The 20216-nt window shown below is 32.5% G+C and overlaps 1 long non-coding RNA gene across 1 annotated transcript in view; it reads right to left on the bottom strand.

The window, feature by feature from the left end:
• Positions 1-19871, bottom strand: part of LOC111093169 — a 30818-nt gene extending 10947 nt beyond the window's left edge. Inside the window, exons 1-2 of the long non-coding RNA XR_005381110.1 lie at positions 19796-19871; positions 291-410 (exon numbers count right to left, since the gene is read on the bottom strand). This is a non-coding gene — a long non-coding RNA (uncharacterized LOC111093169). The remainder of the gene's footprint in view (positions 1-290; positions 411-19795) is intronic.
• Positions 19872-20216: the final 345 nt, after the last annotated feature.

Here is a 20216-nt window from a genome sequence, read left to right on the forward strand (position 1 = left end):
ATAGTTAATTCCTATTTGTTTATTTGCTTTCTTCCTTTAAAATTTAATTATTTTTCTTCTTTTAAGGATATCTTCAGAAATAGAATTCTACTACTTTTTTCTGTTTTCTACCTTATTAATTTCTACTTTTTACAATTTCCTTCTTATGTTCCATTTTTCTGTATTCATTCACGACCTGTTTGTTGGGAATCTCATGTTTGTCAGTGTTGTCCAGAGAAGAAGAATCAACTAACCAACCAACAGAACCATTTCTTAAAAATAAAGAGTTGTATTATAAGGAATTGGCTCACATGAATATGGAGGGTGATAAATCCCAAGATTTGCAATTAGCAAACAGGAGATCCAATGGTGTAAGTTCCAGTCAAACAGCCAGCAGATTCCAGATCCAAGAAGAGCCAATCAGTTCAGATCTAAAGGCAAGAAAAAAAACCAACATTCCAGATCAAGATTTTGGCAGTTTTCTCTAACTTGCAGGAAGGTTATGATTTTCTTCTATTCAGGTCTTCAACTGATTGATTGAGGACCAGTCAAATTAGAGAGGACAATCTGCTTTATTCAGTCTATCAACTCAAATGCTAATTTCATAAAAAAAAAAAAAAATACTCTCACAGCCACCCAGAATAATGTTTGACCAAATATTGGAGCACAGCATGGAATAGTCAAAATGACATAAAAAATTAACCATCCTGGGAATTTAAGTCATTTATTTTAATTCTTTCATTTTTTATTGATGCAGATATTCGGGGCTACAGATTTTCCTCAGATCATTGTTTCAAATCTATTTAGACTCTTAAAAAATTATAATTGAAGTATAGCTGACATTAGTTTCAGGTGTACAACATAGTGTCATGACAATTACATACATTACAATGTTTTCAACATAATAAGTATAGTTACCATCTGTCATCACACAAAATTTGTACATTAATATTGAGTATATTCCCTATACTGTATTTTTATATCCATGACTTATTTTTTAATACATCTACTTTTTAATTAAAGACTCTGAAATGTGTTATTAATTTTTTTTCAGAAATTTTCTAACCTCTATTTTATCTTTCACTGAAGGGTTGTCAATAGAATTTTTCACATTTCCAAGTGGAATGGTACTTGGAGTGGCAAGTATCTCTTGCATCTTTTATTTCATTCTTTATGTCATTTTCATTTTCATTTGTTTCCTGATTTTCTTTAATAGTACTTAAATAAATTTTCATTTGAATCTGTAAGTTATTGCATATAATCTAATTATTAAATAAAAATTACTATTTTATTGTTTTTATAATAGCTTAGCATATGTAAAACAAAAATTAAGTAAATTTTCTATTTGGAAAATGTAAACATTAAGTATTATTGTAAATAAATCAAGCCAGAGATTTTTTTTCAGTGTATGGTTTGTCTTTTGTGTGTGGATATATATATATATATATATATATATCTATATTAATTCCTATTCATCTCTGAAGTTGCATATTCAGATTGGCATTGATCATTCCATTTCATGTGTGTATATTTGAAAAATATGCCATTAACGTTAAGGAGGATTTCTCTAGTATCACTTTTAAGAGATATTTTTGTTCAATTGGGCATAGGCTGAATTTCCTTTGTACCCCCTATCATTTTAGTGATGTTCATTCTACTTTTTGTTCTCTCTAATGTTTTCCAGAATTGTAATCACTTCAGTTTATATGTTTTTTCTGATGTCTTCTAGTTAACTTATATCCTCTGTCCTTACAATCACCTATATTAGCTCTAATTTCTTAATATTCCCTATTATTATCAGAAATAATAATTTCTAATATTATTTTATTAGAAAGTATATATTGTTAATAAAATTGTTTTCTTAGAAAATTCCTCTTTATCCTTTCTCAGTTGTTTACTTAACTTTCTTTCTCCTTTTGTTTTGCACTATCTATAGATTCTATGTGTATTTCTCAGGATTATTATTCATTTGTGACTTGGTCCACTCTTTTTAAATAATAGTGTGTAATGAAGGCTCATACTATGACTAAAACTATCTCAATAAATATATTATTCCCTTGGCCTCAGGAACACATGATCTCCCTCCTTTGGAGAGTTCTAAAGGTTCCCTGTATTAAAGGCTTTCAGTGTGTTTTGATCAGGTGCATTTTTGTTTCACCACACTCTTCCCCCTTAAACTCCAGGAGGGATTTTAAGCTAGGAATCTGAGTTATAGATATGAAAAATAGCATGTGATATTTTTCCTTGTCTTTTAGTAACATCACTTGATACTTAACAATATCAATCTGGATTGTAAAGAGAAAATTTTAAAAAAATTATATCACTCATCCACACTTCTAAATCTCATTTTATTAATGAAATCATCATTAGGTAGACTATTTGGAGCTATGGAACTTATTTTAGGAGAACCTATATTTAAATTGTATTTGAGGAAAGAACTTCTTTACATAATTTAAGTTCAAACAAATATCCAGTGATTGGAAGGAATAATTAATAGCTGCTTATCCTTATATGGTTTAAGGATACAAGAAGGTAAATATATATAATATGTAATTTCTTATGTATTTACTATTTGTATGTTATATACAACAATACTACATATTATTATATACATTGACTTGATGATTAAGTTCTCATCTTTTTAATTCTTATATTTTTATTAGTTTCAAAGGAGAAAAAATAAATTATATATACAAATATATTTATATAATATATATGTTATATGTGGTATTTTTTACTTTGCCTTTACTTTTTGAGCATAGTGATTTTTTAATTAATGTAAAATAATTACAAAGTCTTAAATCCATTAATTTATCTGCATTCTTAAAATGTGGAATTCATATCTTGTTAAACAAGGCTTTTCTTCAGTCACAACTTACTTTCTGAACTCAACTCTTGAACTCATCTTTACTAATTTACGTTAGACTCTTTGATACACCATTAATAATAACAAAAATATATCTGTATCTATATCATCTACATATATGATTTTGTCCCTCAAACACTATGCTCCTTTGGTCTAGTATGCTGCAATACTTTTTCTTTAGTTTCTTCTATCAAATTCAGCCCCTTAAACATGCTTTCCTTTACATATTTCCTTTCTAATTATTAAACCCAGCTATTTAGGTACTAAAACCAAAGTAATTCCTTATCCCATTTAAAAATTGATGAATTAAAAATGTCTGATCTAGAAAATCTTCCTCGTTCAACTTTAATATTGTCAGACATTGCATAGTCACACTAAGAAGCTATACATTTAAAACTCAATTTTGAAAAACAATTAATAGAGTGAAAATTCTACACAGCACTGCAAATAACATTTATTAGTTAAACATATTAGAATGTTTGCAATGCAATTCATAAGTGGGGATGTGCAGCATTCTACTTCAGTCATAATGTGTAGCAGCTATGGCTTTGTAAAATGAGTTGATACCTTCCATAGTATAAAATATAGAACAATACAGATGACAAATTTGAATCAACATGGTTTCACATGGCATGTCACAGTGGGAATCTTAATGATTTTCTACCAGGATTGTTTGTCTAAGACTCCTATTTTCTATTCTGTTATGTGTGGATGTGAACTATGGTCAAGATAATTTGTGACTAATTACTATCCTTGTCAATGGCAATTCTCCTACAATGATAAACCATATTGTCTTTATTTTTTAAGGTTTTTTTTATTTATTTATGAGAGAGAGACAGACAGAGCAGAGGGAGAAGCAGACTCCATGGAGGAAGCCCGACGTGGAACTCGATCCCGGGTCTCCAGGATCAGCTCCTGGGCTGACGGCAGCACTAAACCCTTGAGCCATCCGAGCTGCTCCCATATTTTCTTTTCTTTTCTTTTTTTTCCATATTTTCTTTAAAAAAATTTTCTTGGATAATGACAATGAAAATAAGGAGATTTCAGATGATTTCCTGGTTTCTTTGTTGCCAAGATGTTGATCTTCCCCCTTGAAACACCAAGAATCACTTAATTATAAATAAAAGCTTAGATTTTACTTGGACTGAAAATACATGGTGAAGTCAAAAACAGAAGGCTAATGTGGCAACTGGCATAAGAGAAGTATTCAGGCCTAATCATTATTCTATTTTATTAAAGGAATTTAAAGCAATGCAGAGGCAAATGTAGTGAGCACTAAATGACTTCTCTAAATATTTGCTATTGTGTTCCTTGATTTTCTTATATCAGTTGCAGCCATTTTGAAGAGTAACATGCTAGATAACCTCATAAGTGCAAGCTTTAAACTTTGTTGTTTATTTTTGAAATATTTCTGAAAGTGAAATCTCTCCCAGTGGAAATACAAATAAAACAAAATGGAATTGGCTAATTCACAGCAAATGCAAGATTTTTACATTATTTTAGTAATTATGAAATAACTAATATCTATACTTTTAGTTACACTTTATGGAATTTTTAATATTCTCAGTTAAAATAATCTTTTTAAATTTTAACATCCATTTGGCAATTGTTTTCCAAGGCACAGTATTGTATTAAATATGTATAGCCATTAAAATTAATGCTATGTCATAAAAGAACATAACATACTTTGTGGCATATATAAGTATTTATATATATTCCCTATTTTATTAAAATAAATATATTTACCTGAACCACACTTTATCTCCAGGCAATCATATAATCAAATTTTCCAAATATGCCCCTGAAAGAAAGTTGGTCTCCTGAAGGACAGATTAATTTTAATTAATTAATCAATCTTTAATAAAATAGGGAATATATATTTAATAAAATAGGGAATATATATTTAATAAAATAGGGAATATATTTTTAATAAAATAGGGAACATATATATATATGCCACAAAGTATGTTATGATCTTTTATGGCATAGCATTAAGCCCATTGAAAGCCACTGGTACATAAATAGTTGGGTTTAGTAATTAGAAAAATCAGCCTCTTTGATATAGTATTGAGATTAAACAGTTTATTCCACAATCAGTGACCTTGTTACCAGCATGAGTATAGTAAAGGAAGAACACAGAACAATTGAAGCATATGTACTATAAAATGTAACCTTTATGGAATACAAGAATTTGGTATATAGCTCATCAGCAAAATATGACAATATTCTTGGGTAGAAAAATTATAGCCTAGAACCCAGAGGCAATTTCCAGAATCTCATGTAAACTGATAAATTAGAAATGCTGCAGTACTTTTTCTTTAGTTTCTTTTATCAGATTCAACCCCTTAAACCTGCTTTCCACAAACTCACCCCATGGCAGGCAAAAGTATAGGATTTAAAAAAAGTCATTTTAAACAACTTCTTTAAAAAAAAAAAAAAAGGTGCAGCATTTTATTCTCCTTATTACAACAAAGCATGGACTCCATCTAAAACTACTGTGGTCTTGTCAAAAGTATTCAAGAAACAAATTTGAATAGGTTGTTAATATACAAAATTGAGATATTTTAAGAATCCTCAAAACTGAATTCACAAAACATCAAATATGTTTAGATTCATGAATTTACTATTAGCATTATGAAACAACAGTGACAAAAGCCTGATTGGTCACTTTTGGAAGAAAATAGATAACCAAATCATTACTTTGAACATTATTTTGTTGTTGTTGTTGTTGTTTTTATGGAAAAAAAAAAAGAGGAGGAGGAAAGCAAGGAGGGAAAACGGAGATCAAGCATTTTCTGGATTTTTGTAAAAAAAAAAAAAAACGGAACCTCCATACTTCAGATTAACTTAAAAATTGATGATAGGAGTCATAAAAATACAACCAAATGTATCAAACCTAAATCTGATTATGCCTCTATATCTAGTTACCGAATTACATGAAATATAGTGACAATAAAATGTGTCAGATGACATCATGGTGATGCAGTTGGCAAAATCTAGAGTATGGGAAACAGGACAAATATTCTGGGTTTTTTTCGAGTGTATCAGCAACATAAAAGCAAGAGGAAGGGAGAGTGACAAAAATTTAAACAGAAATACCAACAAATAAACCAATTACAAAATATAGAACTTAATTTGTACTTTGAATAAAACTCTATTTATGAATTATAAGACAATAGGTACAATGTGAATACAACATGGATATCACAGGGGCACCTGGGTGGCTCAGTCAGTTAAAAGTCTGCCTTCAGCTCAGGTCATGATCTCCGGGTCCTGGGATCAAGCCCAGCACAGGGCTCTCTGCTCAATGGGGAGCCCGCTTATCCCTCTCTCTCTGCCCCTACCCTTTGCTCCTCTGCTCTCTCTCTCTCTTTCAAATAAATAAATAATCTTTTTTTTTATTTTCTTAAAGATACTATTTATTCATTTGAGAGAAAGAGTGACAGAGAGAGCACAAGCAAAGTGAGAGGCAGAGAGAGAAGGAAAAGCAGATGTCCCACTGATCGAGGAGGGCAACATGGGGCTTGATCCCAGAACCTAGAGATCATTACCTGAGCCAAAGGCAGAAACGCAACCATCTGGGCCACCAGGCACCCCTATATAGTCTTTTAAAAAATCATTATGAATAGTTAGGTGTAAGATGATATTTTTGATGTGTTTTGAAAAATTTTTAAGTTCTTATCTTTTAGTTATATCAGGTTTACAGATAAATTGGTAGGTTATTTGTGATTTGATTCAATGTTATTTTGGAGAGGTGGGCAGGGCTGTAGGTCAAAATGAGACCAGTTGGAAAATTGATCACTTTTGTATATTGATGATGTGTATATAGAAATTCATCATAAGTTATCTTTTTCTCTTTATTTTTGTATAGGTTTGAAGTTGTCTATAATAAAAATTTGAGAAACAAAGGGAACACTCGGATCTTTAGATAAAGAGAGGTCTGAGAACAATGCGATCTGTGGCGATTGAACCCCTTCTTTTCTGCAAGCAATTGTAGTCTTTAGGATAGTGGAACCTTAGGAAGGGACAAAAAACAAGGCCTCAAGTAACAGTAAAGTGTTGAAATGAGGACCCCACAAAAAACTATACCTTTAACAAAAAAAGATAAACTGGAAAAAGTACATTCACTGAGAAAAAGTGACAGCAACAAAATGAAATTTCTCTGTTTTGCCCTAATTATGAGGGGGAATAGAGGGACAAGCTAAAAGACAGGGGGAAAAAAAAGCAAAAAACATAAAACCTCACAGACAACCCCCAAGGTATGCTATATTCTACAGGATTAGTCAGTGGATTAAAAAAATAAAGAAAAAGAGAGAAAGAAAAGAATGAGAGATTATTATATATTAAACAAGATTCAAGAGGCAAGATAAATTGTGCACTGAGTTCTCAAGTTGGTTTGTACAAATAAGCATAAAAAGAAACAATCAAGATAATTGGGGAAACATGATTATGGGCTGGAAATTAGATGATGCTAAGGAATTGTCGCTAATTTTTAAGTAGGCCAATATATGTTTTTGTAAAAAAAAAAAAGCTCATATTTTTACTCATATTTTTAGAAATGTATATTGAAGTAGGTACTGCTAAAAAATAAAAAAGTGCGATATTTGAACTATGCTTTACAAATGCATTACAGGGCATGTCCCTAGACCTGCCACACTGGCCTCACCTGAGACATTTTGGAAATGTAGCTTCTCAGTGACCATCACAGACTTACTGAATCAGAATTCGCATTTTAGGAAGATCCCCAAGTGATTTCTATGAGCACTAAAATGATAGAAACTCTGATTTTAAAAACTCCAACAAAGAGAATAAAGACAGAGGATAAATTAAGACCAAGTGGCAGAATTTTAATAACTGCTAAATTTGGGATAGAATACAAAATTCATTATATCATTATTCTTACTTTTGTATTCCTTGGATATTTTCATAATTAAATCTAAAAATAAGAAAGAGTATAAAACTCAAAGTCTAACAGCTAATTTGCATAATTTCTTCTATCGCTATTCTTACTCTGTTTCTGAAACTATATCATTTTAAAATTCAATTCTACTATATTGATGTTAAAAAGAAATATGTTGCTATGCTACTTAAACTAAATAATGTACTGGAAGACAGAAAATTCTGATAAATAGGGTTAATTTTCCCTGAAACTTATGATAACTGGAAAATTATGTCATGAAATTACTAGAATGTTCAGCATTAATGTATAAACACAAGTTGTGGTTTATGATAATATAATTATTTTTAAAACATAACCATAAAATGGAATTTTTATTATACATCTTTCCAAGAATCAATATTAAATTATACTGCATATGATGATTATAGAATCAAAGAAGTAGTAATCATTGAAACAGGAATAGCTAACATTGAATTAGAGGATTCTTAAAATGCTCAAAAAGTAATGATCAAATTGTATTTTGTGTATACAAATAACTGAGGAAAATTATTTCTTTATATTATACTAGAATAGAAACTATGTATGTATATCTATATACATACATATATGCCACATAGAAGCTCAAAAACCATAGAGATAAGGCACAAAGTTAAATTGAAAGCCAAAAAATATCACAACTTCCAAACACATAGTATATAAATAATCCATTCTGAAGATATAAAATAATTTCAGCATCCTCAGTCTAGTCCATATGCAAACTATTAGGAAAAACATTATTCTTGTGCTTATTCAAATTCTCAAGAAAACTAGAAAAAACAGAAGACAGAATCATTTTGCATTGTACATATATAACTGCACTTTCTGGTTGATATTCTAAACTTATTCTCATGTTTCTTTTTACAGGAAAATACCATTTTTCAGTAATTTTTTAAAAAATGATTATGAAAAAGTAAATATTTCTGCAGGAAAACTATCTCTCCTTTCTAGTAACATGCTGGACATATTTACAGAAAGTTATCACTAAACTCTAAATTCATGGAATTAATGGACCAAGTCAGAGCCAACAATATTAATAAATCTTCTAGATTAATACTTTGCTTTCATTTTTTTAAATTCCAGTACTGTTAACACACAGGGCTATACTAGTCCCAGCTGTGCAATATAATGATTCTATAATTCTATACAGTACTCAGTGGTCATCATGATAAGTGGACTCTTAATCTTCACCTATTTCACCCATCCTCCCACTACCTTCCCTCTGGCAACCATCAGTTAGTTCTCTATAGTTAAGAGTGTGTTTTTTGGTTTATCTTTTTTTTTTCCACAGTTCTTTGGTTTCTTTCTTAAATTTCACATAAGTGAAATCATATGGTATTTGTCTTTCTCTGACTTATTTTGCTTAGCATTATACTCTCTATCTCCATTCATGTTGTTGCAAATAGCAAGATTCCACTCTTTTTTATGGCTAATATTCCATTATATATGCCACATTTTCTTTTTCCTTCATGTATCACTGGACATTTAGGTTGCTTCCATAATCTGACTATTGCAAATAATGCTGCAATAAACAAAGATTTGACTATATCTTTTCAAATTAGTGTTTTTATACTCTTTGGGTAAATACCAAATAGTGGAATTACTGGATCATACGGCAGTCCTATTATTAATTTTTGAGGCGCCTCTATGCTATTTTCCACAGTGGCTGTACCAGTTTGCATTCCCACCACCAGTACTTGAGAATGCCTTTTTCTCCACAACCTTGTCAACACTTGTTTCTTGTGTTTTTTATTTTAACCATTCTGACAGGTGTGAAGTGATATCACATTGTGGTTTTGATTTACATTTCCCTGATGATGAGTGATGTTGAGCATCTTTCATGGGTCTGTTGTCCATCTATATGTCTTCTTTGGAGAACTGTCTATTCAAGTCTTCTGTCCATTTTTTAATTGGATTATTTGGGGGGGGTTGGTGTTGAGTTGTATAAGTTCTTTATATATTTTGGATACTAAACCTTTATTGAATAGGTCATTTGTAAATATCTTCTCTCATTCAATCAGTCATTTCTTAGCTTTGTTGATTGTTTCCATTACTGTGCAAAAGCATTTTATGTTGATGTAGTCCCAGTATTTTCTTTTTGTTTTCATTTCCCTTGCCTCAGGAGACAGATTAAGAAAAATGTTGCTATAGCTGATATCAGAGAAATTACTACCTGTATTCTCTACTAGGATTTTTATGATTCAAGGTCTCACATTTAGAACTTTAATCCATTTTGAGTTTAGTGTTGTGTATGGTGTAAGAAAGTGGCCCAGTTTTGTTCTTTTGCATGTGCTGTCCAGTTTTACCAACATCATTTGTTGGAGAGACTGTGTTTTTCCCATTTCATATTCTTGCCACCTTTTCTGAAGACTAATTGACCATATAATCATGGGTTTATTTCTGGTCTCTCAATTCTGTTCCGTGGTTTTATGTATCTAGTTTTGTGCTAGTACAATACCGTTTTGATTACTATAGCTTTGTATTATATCTTGAAATCTGGGATTGTGATACATCCAGTTTTGTTCTTTTCCAAGAATAATTTGGCTATTTGGGGTTTTTTTGTGATTCCCTGGAAATGTTAGGGTTATTTGTTCTAGTTCTGTGAAAAATGCTCTTGGTTTTTTGAAAAGGATTGCATTAAATCTGTAGATTGCTTTGAATAGTATGGACATTTTAACAATATCTGTTTTCCCAATCCATAAGGATGGAATATCTTTCTGTTTGTGTCATCTTCAATTTCTTTCATCAATGTTTTATAGTTTGCAGAGTACAAGTCTTTCACTTCCTTGGTTAAGTTTATTCCTAGGTATTTTATTATTTATGGTGTAATTGTAAATGGGGTTGTTTTCTTAATTTTTTCTGCTACTTTATTCATCTATAAATATGCAACAGATTTCTGTATATTGATTGTGTGTTCTGCAACCTTACTAAATTTATTTATCAATTCTAACAATTTTTTGGTAGAGTCGTTTAGAACTTTCTATATAGTATTTCATGTCATCTTCAAATAGCAAAGATTTTACTGTTCCTTACCAATTTGGATGTCTTTATTCCTTATTCTTGTCTGATTGCTGTGGCTAGGACTTCCAATACTTTGTTGAATTTAAGTGGTAAGAATGGACATCCCTGTCTTGTTTCTGACCTTATGGGTAAAGCTCATAGTTTACCACCATTGAGTATGATGTTAGCTGTGGGTTTTTCATATATGGCATCTGTTATGTTGATGTATGTTCCCTCTAAATCTACTTTGTTGAAAGTTTTTATCATGAATGGACATCGTACTTCATCAAATAATTTTTCTGTATCTACTGAAATGGCTGTATGGTTTTTATCCTTTCTTTTGTTAATGCAATGTGTCACATTGATTGATTTGTGAATATTGAACCACTCTTGAATCTTGGAAATAAATCTCAGTTGCTCTTTTGCAAAGAGGCAGCTCCTGGTTTCATTGAAATCTATATATTTTTTTTTTTTTAGTTTCTATTTTATTTATTTCTGCTCTAATATTTATTATTTCTTTTTTATATATATTTATTATTTCTTTCCTTCTACTGGTTTGTGGTTTTGTTTGTTCTTTTTATAGCTCCTTTAGATGTAAGGTTAGATTGTTTGTTTGAGATTTTTCCTGCTTCTTGAGGTAAGTCTATTACTATAAGCTTCCCTCTTGTAACAGCTTTTGCTACATCCTAAAGATTTTAGACCAATGTGTTTTCATTTTCATTTGTCTCTATGTATTTTTTGATGCTTCTTTGTTTCTTGTTTGACCCATTCATTGTTTAGTTAATGAATGGTATAAACCCATTCATTGTTTATAACCTCCATGTATTTTTTCTCTCAGATTTTTTTTTTCTTGTGTTTTATGTTGATGATGTTGGTGGTCAGAAAAGATGCATGCCATGGCTTTGATCTTTTTTAATTTGTCAAGATTTGTTTTGTGGCCTAATGTGATCTCTTCTGGAGAATGTTCTTTTTTTTTATTTTTATTTATTTATGATAGTCACGGGGGGGGGGGGGGCGGCAGAGACACAGGCAGAGGGAGAAGCAGGCTCCATGCACCGGGAGCCCAACGTGGGATTCGATCCCGGGTCTCCAGGATCGCGCCCTGGGCCAAAGACAGGCGCTAAACCGCTGCGCCACCCAGGGATCCCTCTTCTGGAGAATGTTCTATGTGTACTTGAGAAGACTGTGTATTCCGATATTTTAGAATGGAAAGTTCTCAATATTTCTGTTAGATCCATCTGGTTCAATGTATCATTTAAAGCCACTATTTCCTTGTTTATTTTCTGTTTGGATGATCTGTCCATTGATGTAACTGGGGTGTAGAATTCCACTACTACTACTGTTTTACTATTGATTACTTCCTTTACATTTCTTATTAGCTGCTTTATGAACTTGGGTACTCCAATGTTGGGTGCACAAATATTTACAATTGTTATATATTTTTGTTGATTACTCCCTTTATTATTATATAGATTCCTTCTTTGTCTCTTGTTACAGTCTTTGTTTTAAGTCTTTTTTTCCAACAATAAATATTGCTACTCCAGCTTTCTTTTTACTGTCATTGCATGATAAATCCTTTTCTATCCCTTCACTTTCAATCTGCATGTGTCTTTAGATCTGAAATGAGTCTTTTTAGGCAGCATAGGCATAAGTCTTGCTTTTTTATCTGTTCTGTAACCTTATATCTTTTAATTGGAATGTTTAGTCCATTTAGATTCAAAGTTACTATTGATAAGTGTGCACTTATTGCTATTTTGTAACGTGTTTTATGGTTGTTTTTATAGTTCTCTGTTTCTTTCTCCTCTTGCTCTCTTCTTTCATAGTTTGCTGACTTTAACGTTATACTTGGATTCCTTTCTCTTTATTTCTTACATATTTATTTCTGTTTTTTTTTATTTCTGGTTACAATTAGGTTTATACATAGCATCTTTTGCATACTGCAATCTGTATTAAGTTTATGGTCACTTAAATTTGAACCCATTATTTATTCTTTTCTCCATTACATTTTAGGTATATGGTGTCATATTTTACATCCTTTTATTTTGTGAATACATTTACTAATTTTTATAGATATACTTATTTGTATTGCTTTTGTGCTGCCTACTTTTCTTACTCCTACTTATGGTCTTTCCACTTAAAGAGTTTCTATTAATATTTCTTGTAGGGATAGTTTAGTAGTCATGTGTTTCTTTAACTTTTGCCTGTCTGGGAAAGTCTTTATCTCTCCTTCTATTATAAAAGACAGTCTTACTAGATAAAGTATTCTTGGATGTAGGGGGTTCTTTTGTTTTTGTTTTCTTTCAGCACTGAATATGTCATGCCACTCTCTTCTGGCCTCTAAAGTTTCTGCTGAAAAATCAGCTGATAGCTTAATGCAGTTTCCTTTATATCCAACTATTTTATTTTATTTTGATGCTTTTAAAAACTTCACTTTATCACTACTTTTTGCCATTTTAAGTACTATGTGTCTTGGTGTAGACCTCCTTGGGTTGTCTTTCATGGAAGCTCTCTGTGCTTCCTAGATCTGGACTTCTGCTTCCTTACCCAGATTGGGGGAGTTTTAAGCTATTATTTCACCAAAAAAATTTTCTATGCCCTTTTCTCTCTTCTACTTCTGGAATCCCTATAGTGTGAATGTCATTATACTTAATGGTATCACTGAGTTGCTGAATTTATTTTCATTTATTTTTTCTCTCTCTCTTGTTCAGCTTGATTACTTTCCATTACTCTGTCCTCTAGGTCAGTGATCCATTTTTCTGCTTCCTCTAGTCTACTATTTACTCCATCTTGATCATTTTTAATTTCATTTATTGAATTCTTCATCTCTAATTGGTTCTTTTTAATGCTTTCTTTCTCTTTGTTAAGGCTTCACACAGGTCTTTCACTCTTCTCAAGTCCGGTGAGTATCTTTATGATCATTACTTTAAGTTTTCTATCAGGTATGTTACTTATCTCCCTTTTATTTAGGTCTTCTGCTGTGATCTTTGTCCTATTCTTTCATTTAGGACACATTCCTCCATCTCTTCATTTTGTCTAATTCTGTGTCTGTTTCTATGTTTTAGGGAAATCAGCTATGTCTCCTGCTCTTGAAAGTAATACCTTTATAAGCAAAGAGGTCCTGTAATGCCCTGCAGTGCAATACTCCCTGTTCACTAGAATTTGGCACTTCAGGGATGCCTCCTATGTATTTTGCATGTGCCCTGATATTATAACTGAGCCCCTTTTGCCTTTAATCATCTGCAGTGGCTCTTTTTGCCTATTGTGGGCTGCCCTTGATACCTGTGTTAGTCATGCCACTCTCTTCTGGCCTCCAAAGTTTCTGCTGAAAAATCAGTTAGTGGGCCATTCTGGGGCTACATTAGGCTTAAGTTGAGTCAGACTAGGTGTTTGCCAGACATGCACCAAACTACAGAAGAAGGGAGAGGTGGAACAATAGGTGCCAGAAAGGTCTGTGCAGGTGGGAAGGGACCTGAAGCTGCCAGGAACCTAGGAAGGCCAGGTTGAAGCAAGAGAATCCACAGAAACACACAGGAGCTGGACTTCGTGTAAGCAAGGTTTGCCAGGGTCTGTTGTGGGAAACAACCTGTTGCCTAAACCTGGCTGGAGGAGAATGTCCACAGGAGAATGTGGGAGCAAGGCATGGTGTTAACAAGCTAGGTAGCCAGTGCTGGTGCTATGCAGGTTCCTATAGGTGTTCCTGTATTTGTGCTGGAGAGCAGGGAAAGAAATGGTGCCCACCAGCTCCTTTGTTCCTGGAGAAATTTCCCAATGATCCCTACCCCTCCTCCACATTCTCTGAGATTAGTAAACAAATCTCCATCCTGTATATCCCTAGCATTTTTTGAACTACTGCTTTTATACTGTAACTCCACAGGGCTGTTTGTTGTGCTGTCTCTTTAACAATGGAGACTCAATTTCCTCTTGCTCTCCACAGCCTTTTGATTTTTAAAGTTCCTGGTTTTAAATCTTGGTAATTTTAAGAATTTGCAAAATTTGGCCCTTCTGGTTTTCAAAGTTAAGTATTATGGGGTTTCATCTTCCCTGTCTAAGTTCCCTGGTTTGAGAGTCTGTACTCCTCCCCATGTCTTCCTTCCTGTGAACAGTCCTATGTGTCTGTTTAGCTCCCAATGATGCTTCTCCCCTTCCTAACCTCTTCAATGCAGCTTCCTCTCTATAGTTAGCTGTGAAGAGTCTGTTTTGTCAGTCTTCAGGTTGTTTTCTGGGTTATTTACTTAATGTAGCCATTATCCAGTTGTATCCAGGACAAGATAAGCTTAGGGTTCTCCTACTCCATCTTACTCAGAAGTCCCAGTTTTTTAACTGCAAGGACACTTCACACTTGTATTGAAAACCTCAAAGATCTAGTTCTTGTGGGCTATATTTATCAATATTTCCCATATTAGAAGTTTACAATAGAATTTTTAATTGATTTTGAAATAACAATAAGTCCATTACATATGAGTATAAATTGTGTATTTTTATGAATAAAGCTATATTTTCAGGAAGAAAAATATCAATGAGAAAAGTGGCATTATTTCACATTTTTACAGATATCTTAATATCTGGCTCAGTAGAAGACATCTAAGAGTCTCATATTTATTTCTGCATCCAGTTAGTTTGGGATATCACAGGATGTGCACAATCTGAAAGGTTCTACTTATGAAACAATGATGGAAAAAAAAAAAAAACAATGACATCTTAGTGTTATTGGGAAAAATTATCTTGACCTTACAGACTCCCAGGAGTCCCTGAATCACACATTGAAAATGTTGCTGTAATTTTATTCTGGATCATATATTGTCTTGAACTGAAGGATGAGGTTCATACATTTCCTAGATGGAATAAAAACTATGCATGTTGAAATAGCCAATTCTTCTTGTTCATTAGGGGAAATCTCTTAATAATTCACTTGATCATTGAGCAAATGCCTATTTAGTAATTACTTCTTAACAAGCTTTGGACAATGGATTGATGGATCAAAAATAAATGAATGTGCCCATAAATCCTTTCCTCAAATCCCTCAATGGATTTATAATCTGATAGTGAATAAACACCACTAGTGAGATACCCAGTCATGACCAGTGTTGTCATATTTATGTGCAGAAAGTGACAGAGTTATATCTAAGAAGAGCACACACTCCTTTTGGGGTGGAGCAGTATGCAAGAATGTTAAGGAAGTCTCAGGGTAGTGAGAGCTGAGCTAGTAAGAACAATAACAATTTTTGAAGAATAGTTTTAAAAGATGAGGAAGGGTAGGGGTGCAAAGAGTAAAAGGAAAAGGTGAACCTACAAATGTACCTTAGTAAATACTATAACTTAGTGCCTTTGAAAGACGCAAGAAATTCAACATGGCCAGAGCACTTCGTTCCAGGAACATGGAATGATGAAATGGAAAAGGGAGGCAACAGGAGGTGTTCTAAAGAATTAAGACAAGACCAGAGCAGAGAAACTCCTACAAGTTGTATTCATAAGTTAAAACATTCTGGTGTTTCACTAGGGAATTTTATCTATTTATTAAAGAATAAGATAAAAACAGAAATGTGTACAGCCCTATGAATTGGGCCCTATGAATGTATCAAAATTTTACATTTTGATACATGTGTTTTAGTGAACATTTGAACATATTCTGTTGGAACTATACCTTGAAGAGTAAATTTTGAGTCATGGGCTTCGCATATGTTCAGTTTTAGCAGATGCTGACAGTTTTCCGAAGTAGTTACATAAGTTGTTCTGCATCTTCAATAATACACACATTCCTTATTTTTCAGTCTTGTGTTTCTAAGTGATTTGCAGTGCTAATTCATTATATTCTTGATCTCCATTTCTTTAATGATTAATAGGTTGAGCAACCATTTCACAGGCATTTGAAAACTCTATCTATTGAAGTGTGTCAATTTTTCTGCTTTGTTGTCTTTTGTATGTGTGTTGCGGGGGGAGCATTTGGTTGTCTTTTGCTTACAAATCTGCAGGATTAGTTTGTATATTCCTTTCCAAGATACATGTTGTTGAAATAATGTCTACCACTGTTCATTCTCTTTTAATGGGCATTTTAAGAAGAATTGTTAATTCTAAATCCACTTATTGATTGTTTTTCTTCATGTCTAGCACATATGTCCATTTTTAGAAATCTTTGCTTACTTGAAAGTAATGAAGATATGTTTCCAGTTCTCTACTAAACACTCCATTGTTTAAAATTCATATTTAAATATGCAATCTGTATGCAATTCACTTCTGTGTGGGTGGAGAAAGGAGTTTTACACATTTTTTTCCATATGGAAAACTATTGAAACAGTCTCATTTATTGAAATAATCACTTTTCCCACTGCATTGGAGACTAATAAATACAGTAAATATATAAATACAGTTCAGTGGTATTAAGAACATTCATATTGTTGTCTATGATTTTAACTACTTTAGGTACCTTATATCTTTGTCCTTTTGTCATAGGTTTATTTAACTTAGCATAATGTTCTCAAGGTTCTTCCATATAGCATGTGTCAGAATTTCCTTCCTTTGTAAGGCTGAATAATATTCCATTTTATGTATATGACACATTTTGCTTGTCCATTCATCTATTGATGGATACCTATAATTGCTTTCACATTTGAGTTATTGTAAATAAGGTAGCTATTAACATGGTTGTACAAATATCTCATAGAGAACCTGCTCTCACTTCTTTGGAGCATATACTCAGGGTGCATTGCTGGACTATAGGATAATTCTATGTTTTATTTTTTGAGGAACTACCATACTGTTTTCCACAAAACAGTACATTTCCGCCAACAGAGCACAATGATTTCAATTTATCCGTATCTTATTTTCTGTTTTGTTTTGTTTTGTTTTGGGTTTGTTTTATAGTAGCCATTCTAATAAGAATTATGAGATATCTCATAGTTTTGTTTGGATTCCCAAATAATTACTGCTGTTGTACATCTTTTCATGTGTTTGCTGGTCATTCCTACACCTTCTTTGAAGAAATACCTATTTAAGTTATATGCCTATTTTTTAATTATTATTATTTTTAAAGATAGATTTATTTATTTACTTACTTACTTACTTACTTACTTTCTTACTTACTTACTTACTTATGAGAGAGAGAGAAAGGCAGAGACACAGGAGGAGGGAGAAGCAGGCTCCATGCCAGGAGCCTGACGCAGGGACTCGATCCCAGGACTCCTGGATCCCGGGACTCCAGGATCGCGCCCTGGGCCAAAGGCAGGTGCTAAACCGCTGAGCCACCCAGGGATCCCCTGCCTATTTTTTAATTGGGTTGTCCGTTGTTGGCTCCCACATAATGCATGCAAGTTGCTCGGGAGGACACATGCATGAGCCCTGTCACAGGATTCTGAAGTGGGAAATGGGTAACTTGTTGCTGAGCAAAGAGCTTAAATTGACTAAAATTAACTGCAATTTACAGTCTAAACCTTCCTCTGGAATTTGCAAGCCTTCATAGAAATTCGAGTTCCAAAATAATTACATTGGACAGATCTTGCCACTGCAATTGTTGTGTGAGGAGATAGATTACTGATGCTTTCTACTCTGCTGTCTTCCCCAAGTGTATTTTTTCCTTGTATTCAAATGCTATTTTTACCTTCTATAGATGATCGATGTTTTTCATTCTTTACGGTTTTATATTGTTGATGAGTCTGTAATTTTCCTTTCATTGATCTAGAAATATGCAGCTACAAAAGTTTCATGTATTCATATAACTTTTTGCTAAATATTTTCTAAATATTTTCAATCAGAGAGGCACACTAAATATATTAAGGTTTTTATATATAGAAAGTTGCTATCTTATTGGCTTTCTATATATTTCTCGTTGAATAATTTGTATGTGACAAAAGGTCAGATTGTCAACCAACATATCAATCCTGTCTCAATAGTTCATTAATTCATTCAAGAACAAATAATTCATGAGTGAGTCTTTCATGTGTGGCAATATTCTAGGCCCTAGAGAGAGACAAAATCCCTACTTTCACAGAGTTTATAGTTTTGCTTTGGTCATTAGAAAACAAAAAAAAATATACACATAGAAGAGCAAGATAATTTCAAACAGAAATAAGTACTATGAAATAATATACTAGTCAGTGACATAATGGACAAGATTGGAATGAAGTTCTAATTTTGATGTGGTGAGTGGTAACAGAATATCTTAATAGAAGTTGTTTTTTTTTTTATTAGAAACCTCAATGCCCTGAAGGAACCATCTTTATAAAAATCTGTGGGAGAAAGACAACTGAGAAAGCACAGAACAGAAGTCACAGTGGCTCGAAAGTGATGATTTAGATACTTTCTTTGGTCTATACTAGAAACTATTGTTCAAGTGGGTTATTTTAGTAGATTACTTTCCCTTTGTAAAACTTTACCAAGTGGCAGTCTGAGTAGAAGAAAGCATTATACAAGAAGAAGAAAACTTATGCTCAGTAATATTATAGCTGAGAGCATTCAAATCAGTAGGAATATCTGGATCTCATCACTGTTTAGGATACAATTTCTTTGTAGTAAGACAGTGGTGACAATGTAATCAATGTAATCAAAGGATGAATAATGTCTGTTCTCATGCATACCTGTCCATGCACCCAGTTGCCTTAATTTTTGCAAGCTTAATTTGATGGTGGTTGTCAGGCAATCACAATGTTAGATAAAACATATAAAATTTACACCCTTTTCAAGAGTATAATGAAAACCAGTGCATTTCTTGCCTGAATCTTCTTTTAAAAAAACCCAGAGACATATCACTTCAACAGCCCATTTAGAGAACTGTACCAGATGGAATCTACCTTCATATTTTCTTTATAAGAATATATAGAAAGTGACAGTGAGAATGTCATTTTCTCCCCTTGGGGGAAAAACATCAATAATACTAATAATTTTATGTTTCAATGGCATTTCAAACTGATTATGCAATTAATCATAAACTATTTCTATAACATTTGTTTATAAAACCATAATTAATAACCTATTTTAATAATGTATACACTTGCCTGATTGTTCACAAGTGATATATGTCTTACCATAAGGTGAGAACCACAGATATTATCTTCTGAGACAAGTCCATCCAGCCCCAACAGATTCAGTTTGATATTTCTATCTAATAAGTGAGGAATAAAATAATTTATAATAAATTAATTATTTCCTTTTCTAAAATTACTGATAACCCAAGTCCATTCAAAAGATGGTTCAAGCTTTTAGCATATTTCTCTCATCTCGCATATTTTTAGATAAATGGAATGATAATAATAATAATTTGTCAACGACTACTGAAGCAGCTATATGGTAAACATGACTTCATTATATGCAAAATAGTATTTTAGGGGATATAGATATATATTTAGATGTACATATAGATGCATAGCATAGACACACAATATATAGAATTCAGGATATATAGGAGAGCACCAGAATGGTGCACCTTATTGTTCTTGAGCTGCTCTG

This window comes from Canis lupus, chromosome 29 (genome assembly GCF_011100685.1).
Source record: "Canis lupus familiaris isolate Mischka breed German Shepherd chromosome 29, alternate assembly UU_Cfam_GSD_1.0, whole genome shotgun sequence".
Taxonomy (NCBI): domain Eukaryota; kingdom Metazoa; phylum Chordata; class Mammalia; order Carnivora; family Canidae; genus Canis; species Canis lupus.